The sequence below is a fragment of the Solanum dulcamara genome, chromosome 10 (genome assembly GCF_947179165.1).
Source record: "Solanum dulcamara chromosome 10, daSolDulc1.2, whole genome shotgun sequence".
Taxonomy (NCBI): domain Eukaryota; kingdom Viridiplantae; phylum Streptophyta; class Magnoliopsida; order Solanales; family Solanaceae; genus Solanum; species Solanum dulcamara.
This window is the reverse complement of record NC_077246.1, coordinates 21,153,288-21,163,528: the sequence shown is the minus strand read 5'-3', so window position 1 is coordinate 21,163,528 and position 10,241 is coordinate 21,153,288. Positions and strand designations below refer to the sequence as shown.

The following is a 10,241-nucleotide window of genomic DNA, read 5'->3' as shown; positions in this document are numbered from 1 at the left end:
AAAATCTAATGTGGTGGCCGATTCCTTGAGTAAAAAATCATGGGAAGTTTAGCTCATTTGCAGGTTTTTAGACGCCCATTAGCTAGAGAGGTTCAAACTCTGGCTAATGACTTTATAATGCTAGAAGTAACTGATGAGGGAGGATTTTTGGCCTATGTGGATGCAAGATCTTCTTTCTTTAACAAGATTAAAGGATATCATTTTGATGATGAGAAGCTGAGTCGAATTCATGATATGGTCTTGAAAGGAGAGACTAAAGAGGTTATGATTGATGAGAAAGGTGTCCTGAGGATTAAGGGGCGGATATGTGCACCTCGTTTGATAATTTAATTCAAACTATTCTTGTAGAGGCTCACAGCTCGAGGTACTTTATATATCCTGGTGCAACTAAGATATATCATGATCTAAAACAACATCATTGTTGATTTTGTTGCCCATTGTCTGAACTATCAGCAGCTAAAATACGAGCACCAAAGGCCTGGAAGGATACTTCAGAGAATGCTCATTCCTAAATGGAAGTGGAAAAGTGTTGCAATGAATTTTTGATTGGTCTTCCAAAGACATTAGGTAAGTTTGATTTGATATGGGCGATTGTTGACAGGTTAACTAAGTTTGCACACTTCATTCTAGTTAAGGTGATTTATAATGCAGAAAAGTTAGACAAACTCTATATTCATGATATTGTTCGATTGCATGGAGTTCGTATCTCCATCATATCAGATAGAGATACACAATTTACTTCTAACTTTTGAAGGACCTTGCAGGCTGAGTTAGGTACTATATTGGATCTTTGTACCACATTTCATTCTCAGACTAATGGACAGTTTGAGCGGACAATTTAAGTGCTAGAGGATATGCTTCGTGCGTGCGTGATAGATTTTGATGGTCATTGGGATCAGTTCTTACCCTTGGCAGAGTTTTCGTCCAATAATAGTTATCACTCGAGTATTGATATGGATCCATTTGAGGCATTATATGGGAGGAGATGTAGGTCTCATATTGGTTGGTTTGATGCATTTGAGGTGAGACCTTGTGGAACTGATCTTTTGAGGGAATCGTTAGAGAAGGTGAAATTTATTCAAGAGAAGCTTCTAGAAGCTCAGAGCAGGCAGAAGGAATATGCAGACCAAAAGGTCTGGGACATGGAGTTTATAGAGGGAGAGCAAATGATGTTGAATGTACCCATGAAGGGTATGGTGAGATTTGGTAAGTGAGAAAGCTCAGTCTGAGGTATATTGGGTCGTTTGAAGTTCTTAAGCGTGTTGGAGAGGTGGCATATAAATTGACTTTACCTCTAGGTTTGTTCGGAGTGCACCCAGTGTTTCATGTTTCTATGCTAAAGAAATATCGTGGTGATGGAAACTATAGTATTCACTAGGATTCGATCTTACTTGATGAGAATTTTTCCTATGAGGAGGAGCCTGTAGCTATTCTTGACAGGGAGGTTCACAAGTTAAGGTCAAGGGAGATTGCATTTGTGAAGGTCCAATGGAAGAATCATTCGATTGAGGTCCTCTTGGGAGACTGAGGCGGATATGCGTGAAAGATATCTACATTTGTTCGTCGAATCAGGTACCCTTTTCTATCCTTGCTCTTATTTTTACCGTTCGGGGAAAGGACCACAACCGGGTCTACGGCCTATATTCATGTTCACAGACCGTCTAGTGGTCCGTGGAAACCAATCCTCAGGACCATTAAAGTGGGTCAACTTCACAAGGGACACCATGGCCCATTGAGACCTTCAAGACCCGTGGTCCCCTCCGTCAAAAGTCTCTCGCCTAGACCTGACCAAGACAATATTCATAGGCCACTCCATGGCCCGTAGAGCTCTTCACATACCATAAAGGTAGTCCATCCAGGGGTCCGTTCAGTTATTTTTCTAGGGATGTTTTGGTTATTATCCATTTTTTATATTAATAGTTGGACGCTTTTAGGAACTTTTCCCCATAAGCTATAAATACCTAAAACACTCTTTAATCCCTCATTCCCTCTATAACACCTAGCACAAAAATCATCTCTCAAGGATTTCTCTCCCAAAGATCTTTCTTATTCATCAAGTTAAGTTAGGGATCCAAGGTCAAGATCAAGTATCCATTGCTAGAAGCTTGCATTTAGGGCTTTGAATTATCAAGGTGTGTGAGAATTCATCTATGGATCCTTCCATCCATGAAGTCCCAAGGTTTTTCTTCAATTTTCCTTCTATGAATTATCTTTTAAAGCCCCAATTCTTATGATATTGCATTGTTCATCTCAATTATGGTTTATTTTATTATTATTGATCTAATTATGCATAATTCAAGTTACATTACATGGTTTAAAGTTGATTTTCATAGACCCATGCCATATTCTATTTTCAAGCATGATTTTAAGGATTTATGATCATGATTCATAAAGGATTTCTATGAATGGTTTATGAATGATTATCAAGGCTTATGAACGTCTCATGAAAAGTAATGAATGATGATGAACTGTGATTTTAAAGATACTTCTAAATGAAATGTCAATATGATTTTCTATGAACAAGCTTACCATGATTTTGATGCTTTAGATAAGTATCAAGATGAATACGATATGATGTCATGATATGTTGAAGGAGCTATTTTTATGATTTTCAAGTATTTATGATGAACGGTATTACTAGATTCTTACCATCTTCAAAGTTTATGATATACTATGATTTACGATATTCCGTTGAGAGTTGACCTAGCACCGAGCGGACCTTGAGATAGAGGCTCACCCATTAGTAGAGGCATGAGACCGTTAGCGGAAATCCCATTGCCCCATAACTACGTGCCACCATAGGAAGAAGTATCACCCATTAGTAGAGGCTTGGTTCCTTAGAAGGGGTCACCCGTTCGTTGAGGCTTGATTCCTTAGTAGCTTAGTGGATCCACTTAGGCATCACAGAGTCTACCTTGGCAAGTAGCCTCTCTCCAAAATTCCATGTTATACCTCACATTGTCTTAAATATCGGTGTACAGTATTTCTCACAAAGACTTATGACCCTCAAAATGACTTTTAATAAACCACATATGTACAGCTATGTAACAAGTTCTCATGATGTACTGACCATATATATGTTTTCAAGCTTTACTCGTGTTTTCACAATATTGATCATGCATCCCATGTTCATGTTTTTTCTGTCCTATTATCATTTTTCATGCATGCTTCTCATATACTTCGTGCATTTCATATACTAATGTATATTTTTGGCGTACATTATATCATAATGTAGGATCCAGCGATCATCACGCACCTCCCACTCGTGGCTATAGATTTAGCACTACTTCTATTGTTGGTGAGTTCTCATTGTTGACACTCAATTTTGACCCTCCACAATTTAATTAATTTTTAAGCTTCTTCAATTTCAAACGATTTAAAATAATTATTTTCAAAAATCAAAAATACTTTTGAAATCATTTTCAAGGCAATTTTTGTCATTTTCCTATACAATATATCTCTGTATATCTATAATATATAAATTTATGCATTATTACTTTTAATAAAGGTTTGGGAAGATTATTTTACCAAAATATAATTTTAATTAAGTATGCATTTTTTTATTTAAAATTGATTAATTATTATAAATGATCTTTCATTTTGAAATAATTATTTTGGATTGTTGAAGTTAAGAAGCTTAAGTAATAATTTGTCTCATTTCTATTTTATCGGATTTGAATTACTCAAAATCAATTTAAATTGGCGAAACCCATCGATGGCCCCCTAAAGTTGACACCAACTCTCACATAGACACATCAACTAGACTTTGTTCATTTTAGACACCTCAAGTAAGGCTCTGATGTGTCATTTTGACATTTTATGCTGACTTGGCACATTGCGTGTGCTGCACCCATTTTAAGCGCGTGAAAAACTTTTTTTTCTTTAAAAATATTATTTTATTTTATATTTTGTTGTTGTTCTTCTTCTTCTTCATTTCTGCCATCATTTCTTCTTCTTCTTCATTGCGTGTTCTTCTTTTACAAATTCCTTTTACAAAACACAATCTTTCTCCATTTTCTTCAACACTCATTTGCCCAAAACCCATAAATTCCCCTCCCCCATGTTCACATATTCACTAAGCCTCTTCATTTATCAAAAAGTCAAGAACTTGATGAGTTGGATTCAAAGATTACTACTTGTATTGTTGAAGTTGTTCTTAAAAATCTGAGAAATTGGAGAATAGCCCATTTGTTTTTTAATTGGACTTCGAATTTTATTATGGGTTCTTTAAGGTTTGAATTCTTTAACAATTTCAAAGAAAATAATTTTAGATTTGTATTAATCTTGCCGGATAAAATGGAGGTTCATCGGATTTTTTTATCCAATTTGATTTATATTTTTATTTGTCATTATAGCTTCATTTTTTCCTCTTTAGATGATATGGATAGCATTGGGTGGGTGTTGGAGGAGAAGAAGATTTGGTGGGGTGGGGTGGGGGTGGGTGGGGTTAATAGTTGTTAATTTTTATTTTTAAAAAAAATTATTATTTGGATAAAAAAATGTCACCCGTCATCAAATTATTGGTCATTTTTTTCTATTCAAAAGTCATTATTTGATAATTATTTTTGATATATATATATGTCATGTGTCTTTATTTAATTTGTTATTTTGGACACGTCAGGCAAGTGCATTACACACACTTAATATATTTTGGTAATTGTTAAAAAAGTGTCAAAATGAGACATCGGAGCCTTACTTGAGGTGTCTAAAATGAACAAAGTCTAGTTGAGGTGTATAAGTGAAAGTTGGTATCAACTTTAGGTGGCTACCGATTGGTTTCGCCGTTTAAATTTGGTGAAAATTTGAACCAAAGGACCTGGTCCTTTCAACCCTATTATTCTCACCAATTGTTTAGACAAATCTGGCCAAAAGTATCACATACCCGACCCACTCCACTTCAAATTATCCTAACCCAATACTCTTCTCTTTCCCTTTTCCCAAAAAAATGCACAACACACTCTTCACACACATCTTTCATCTCTCGTTTTTCAACGACAAGAAGCAGAATCTAACCACTTGTGAAAATTCCTCAAAATCCGGTGGGATTTGGGCTCAACCATCTCCCTCAAATCAATTTGGGAGAAGGTAACCTCATCCCTTTGTCAGCCTTTTTCATCTACTTTTCTTAATCTGTGAAAGACATAAAGAATTCAAATATTGAATTCAAACAAGATCTTGGAGTTCCCCTCTCAAACGGCTCTTTTTGAAATTCAAATTCACTATTTTTGGCTATAAATATCGCACTTATTTTCATTAGAAAGGGGGAGGGGAGAAGTGACGGAGAGTTTGGAAAATATTTGAGTTTTTCGCACTCTTGCATTCACTACTTTTTCTATTCTTCTTTGCTTTTTCTAGTTTCCTAGATACTCACATCACTCTTGCTATCTCTCTGTTATCACTCGCACTCAAAGTCGGTGTGGAAGCTCATCCTTGTTATAACTCATTGTCCAATTTGTTGCTCTGCGAAAGGTATACTCACCCCTTTATCTCGTTTTCGTTAGTCTAATCTCTTTACTAGTTTAATCCTATGCTAGTCTAGATGTAGCCTTAATCAGTTTGGTTCGAGGTGTGACATTTATGATATAATTTGTGCATAGTCAATTTAATTTAGTTTTTGGTATGTTCTGGTTCATGTTGGATTTGGACATTTATCAACTTCAGTTGAAATTTTCAGCCAATCCTTGTAAGTATTTGCTATGGATTAACTATTGTTTGAGTGGTAGATCGAATTCATAAATCAGACTTAAGTTATGTTCTTGTTTGAGGGTTTTGATTGATCTAAGTTTGATTTTCATGTCAGTTCTTTTTCGAGTTAAATTAGAACTTTATTTACAAATGATATAATTTAGTGGTCAAGCCCTTCCCCGAACCCCGCGCATAGCGGGAGCTTTAGTGCACCGAGCTGCCCTTTTTTATAATTTAGTTTTCGCTTAGTTTAAATTGCATCCAGTTTGTCCACCCATTTTTTTTTCTTTTCAAACTCTTGGATATTTCATTCAGCTTTGTTTCAGCTCACATGTCTATGCTTAATAGCTTTCCTTCACTACTGATAACTTCCTTTAACTCATGACGATCTACATCTCTAGTATGGATTAATAAATTGTGTCTAAGTTTCTTTTCTCACTGTGTAAATAAATCACTATTCTTAAATTTCCTTGTCCCTCCCTCTATTGTCCTACCCGAAATAGTTTGCACATACTAAACTTATTTGGTTGATGTGAGTTGTTCTTTGAGCTTAAGTAATCGCTCGAATCACTTTGAAATATTGACCTGCAAAAGAGTTATTAGCTGTTTGTTTGGAGCTGTATAGGAGTTTTCCAATGGAATGTCTTGAATTGATTTGTAAATTAGATGCCTAAGTTAATGAAATTGTTTAGTTCCAAGTTGCTTATTGATTTGTATAACTCTCAAATTTTGGTGTGAAAACAAATATACTTTTATATCTATTTGATCATATCCGGTCACTAGATTAATATGGTCAGCTTTCAAGTGTTAAGCACGTTCTTCCCTTTCCAGTTTTCTATTTGGTTTCATCATGACATGAAAAATAAGTTCAAGTCTTTGTGTCTCTAAAGCTTAACTTGCCAAGTTCTTTGCAGATTTCTCATGTTCAAGAGTTTTCTCCTAAATATTTTTTTTGATGGTAACATCTGGTACATTGGATTGAGCCCTGTCGGTCTCCTTTTGAGACAAAACTTGATACTGTTGTAATTGATTCCCTCTTTAAATTATTTAATTGCAATCCATGTTATATAGCTATTGATTTCCTTCTCATTTCCCTCTTTAGACACACATAACTCTAGATACAAGGGCAAGAAGAGCCAAGAAGGCAAATTGAGCAGCCTATTGCGCCAACGGTAATGGATGAAAGGGAAGAGGGCGGGAAGTTAACGCTTCTAGAATGAAAGCTTTTCCTTTACTTTTTTTTAGAGCTTATCGCTATTTTGAAATTGAAAAAAAGTTTTATGTATTCTTCTATATCAAGAATGTGGTCTAAAAATTTTGTGTTTAGTTTTATCGACTCTAAAGTTTCTATCTTCTGTATTACGGAAGTCTATATTTGTCGCCGAAATGTCATTTCTGCTTGCCTATTCTGAATTAGAATTCTATGTGGGTTTAAAACCGGTTAGTGCGGTATCAACCAAAAGCCCCATCGGTAATGCCAATCGAGGGCCTGTTTGAGTGAGAAATAGCTTACCTTTGGGGCTGCTCTTTAGCATTCTGGAATGAAAGCTTATATCATAGCTCTTATGCATCTTAAAATTTATTAATTTTCTATCTTTAGATCCCTATTTGAATTTGCTATGCTATTCTGAGTGTAAATTCATTTTTTCAAAACATTGTTTAAATAATATACGATGGTATCTCCCTGTACTCTGTTTTCTTCTATAGACAAGATGAAAGATGGCTTAAAATTTTGATCAGTTTGGCTATTAATTTAAATAATTTCGAATTCACTACTTGTATGTATTTGTTACTTTATAAAGAGTGTGATTTAACATGTAACCAATGTGTCCTACTATTTAGTCGAGTACCTCTTATATTAAATGCCTCGGTTTCATATTTATCATCCTTAAGTCGTGAAAAATAAAATAGAATAGGATCTGAGTTGTTTGCAATGACTTTTTTTTTTTTTTTTTAACCTCTATTTTGGAGGATTTATAGTGTTTCCACACTTCCACTCCAATGTGACTCGAACCCAGGACCTACCGGTCGTGGGTGGAGGTGCTTAACCAACTGAGCAAGCCTCACTTGTCGTTGTTTGCAATGACTAACTTGTCACATGTAGGTGTTGACTTGATTAATGGTGTTGATACCCAATTTTGATCCTCCATAATATAAATTCATAATCGAGTTTCTTCATTTTAAATAATTTTAAAATAATTAGCTTGCAAAAGTTTGAAAATAATTTTAGTTACTTCTAAGTAATTTTTGACATTTTTTATAATTTTTGAACGATATATATATATATATTATAATTATTGCCTTTTATGGTTATTCAAAAATTGTCTCAAAAAGATTTTGGTTTTTAACTAAATATTTTGTTAATTAGTTTGGTTTAATTAATAGTTTTATAGTGTCAATTCATCTTATTTAAAATTAATTAATTAGTGTCAATTCATCTTATTTAAAATTTAGCTAATTCCCTAATTAAATTCAATTTAACTAAATTCTTAATTTAATTGGCTATGATTGAAAGTCATGTGATCATTGGTTAAATTGCAATCCTAATCAATTTTGTCTCCCAAAACAAACCCAACTCAATTTCCTACACAATTACAACAACCACGTGTATAGACACATCACGTACAAGTATTTAATATACTACACATGGCAATGCATACGCAACCAGCATTCCAATTCCCTTAAATATTATAATTTCCAGCAGCCCGCCAAACAATATACCCCACATCACTAACCTATCCAATTAGATCATTACAACACAACAAACACTTGGCAATTATACACTTACTATAATAAATATAATTTCCAACAATCCAGACACATAAACGCACCACTCACTCTCTTTTAATTGTTATATATTTCCAAAGCCCTCACCACAAATCCCAATTTCGATAGCCCAAAACAATTTCCAATTCTATTCCACCACCCAGCCCAATCCCAATTTCCATTAACAAAAACACAAAATCCAAACAAAATACCCCAAATGCCTGAATGCATACTCAACGCGTACACTCTACACGTGACCCCTGTTTCACGCGTCTCCTTCCTTCAAGAGCAAGTTCACCGACAAGAGTACCCCTAGCCGCTTGGCGTCTATATTTTCGTTCTTCTGATTTACGAGATTGAGCCACAGTGGCTTCGAGAAGCTTCGAAATCGATCTTGGTCATCCACATTGCTTGAAATTCCTCCGTTTTGTTGAAAATTTGGTACCAATTCAGCATATTTCTTATACAAAAAGAGATTCAAATTTTGAATTTCAAATTATATCCCTTTTTCCTTATTTTTGACCTATTTTTTCCCTATAAATAGCTCTCTCCTCTCAGTGATTAGGGAGATGGGTAGAGAGTTGGAATTCAAAGGTCGAAGAATAGTATTCTTAGAAATCAAACTCACGAAGGTTTGAGACTCAGATTTTATATTTTTCTTTAAAGTACTTTTGACCATTTTTTGGTGAGGTTGAAGTGAAATCACTCTCCGCTCGTCGTCTCTAGTTCACAGCTCCGGAAGAGGTAATATCTCCTCCTTTTAGTTCTGTATATTTTTATTTTTCGGTTGTAGAGTTGAATCTCTAAATATAGTAGTGTTGTTCGTGTTTAAGATTTCGTAGTAAGGATATGATTTTGGTTGTTGGAAGATGTCTTATTATTTCTCTTGACAATTTGTTGTCTCTGTTTGTACATTAAGTGGTCCCTAGATTCAAATATTTGTTGTTATGTTTCTTTGAAAAAATTATTTCATAATTAATTGCTTGTCTAAGACGCCAAGCTTTGATCTTAAACGTTTATTCTGTAATTTCTATGTTTGTGTTCTTGCCTGGTTCATTTTTAAAATTCTACTTTTCATTTTATTAGCTTGTATCATTGTACTGAATTTTTATTATTATTATTTTTATTTCTGCTTATTGTTTAAATCATGATAAGATTAATAAGTATTATCGAGAATTGGTTTGCAATGCTCTGCTCATACCCTCGCAGTCATATGTTTGAGAACTATATAAAATGAGCTTAAAATGAGCATTCCAAAAAAACCTTCATTAAATGTAAATTATTGTTTAAACTTTACTATCTATTTTTGTTCTTGTTTATTTTATGTATTACTTGTAAAAGGAAAGTTTGGGATAAAGATTTTGGTTTGGACAATGAGTTGATATTACATATCGTGAATGCATGTCAGTTGAACAAAATGGTATATTATGGGAACCCCTGTTGTTAGTCTAGTTCCTTGGTTCATTTTATTTTACTTTATTTTATTTTTTATTTTTATTTATTTTTTGTTTATGACTCTATATTAATTACTGCACATGTTTAACGTATGTAAAGTTTGTTTCTCCAATCTCTTTTTTGCTAAAAATGGCTTTGTTTGGATTCTTTATCCATGATAATCTAATATGTAAAAGAATTTAATATTGTTTCACTAACTAACTTATAATCCTTTCCCGGATCCTGCGCATAGCGAAAGCTTTAGTGCACCGGACTGTCCTTTTTTAACCAACTTATAAATTATTTTCTTTTATTAAAGCATGTTATATTTAATTTTTGGGGTATGGATCCTCTTT

The 10,241-nt window shown here is 34.1% G+C and overlaps 1 long non-coding RNA gene across 1 annotated transcript; it reads left to right on the top strand.

Annotated features, from left to right (window-relative positions):
• The first annotated feature begins 4,859 nt into the window (after window positions 1-4,859).
• On the top strand, window positions 4,860-7,072 carry LOC129871594 (uncharacterized). Its single transcript, XR_008762272.1, has 2 exons — window positions 4,860-5,469; window positions 6,788-7,072. It is a non-coding gene; the product is annotated as an uncharacterized LOC129871594 (long non-coding RNA).
• Window positions 7,073-10,241: the final 3,169 nt, after the last annotated feature.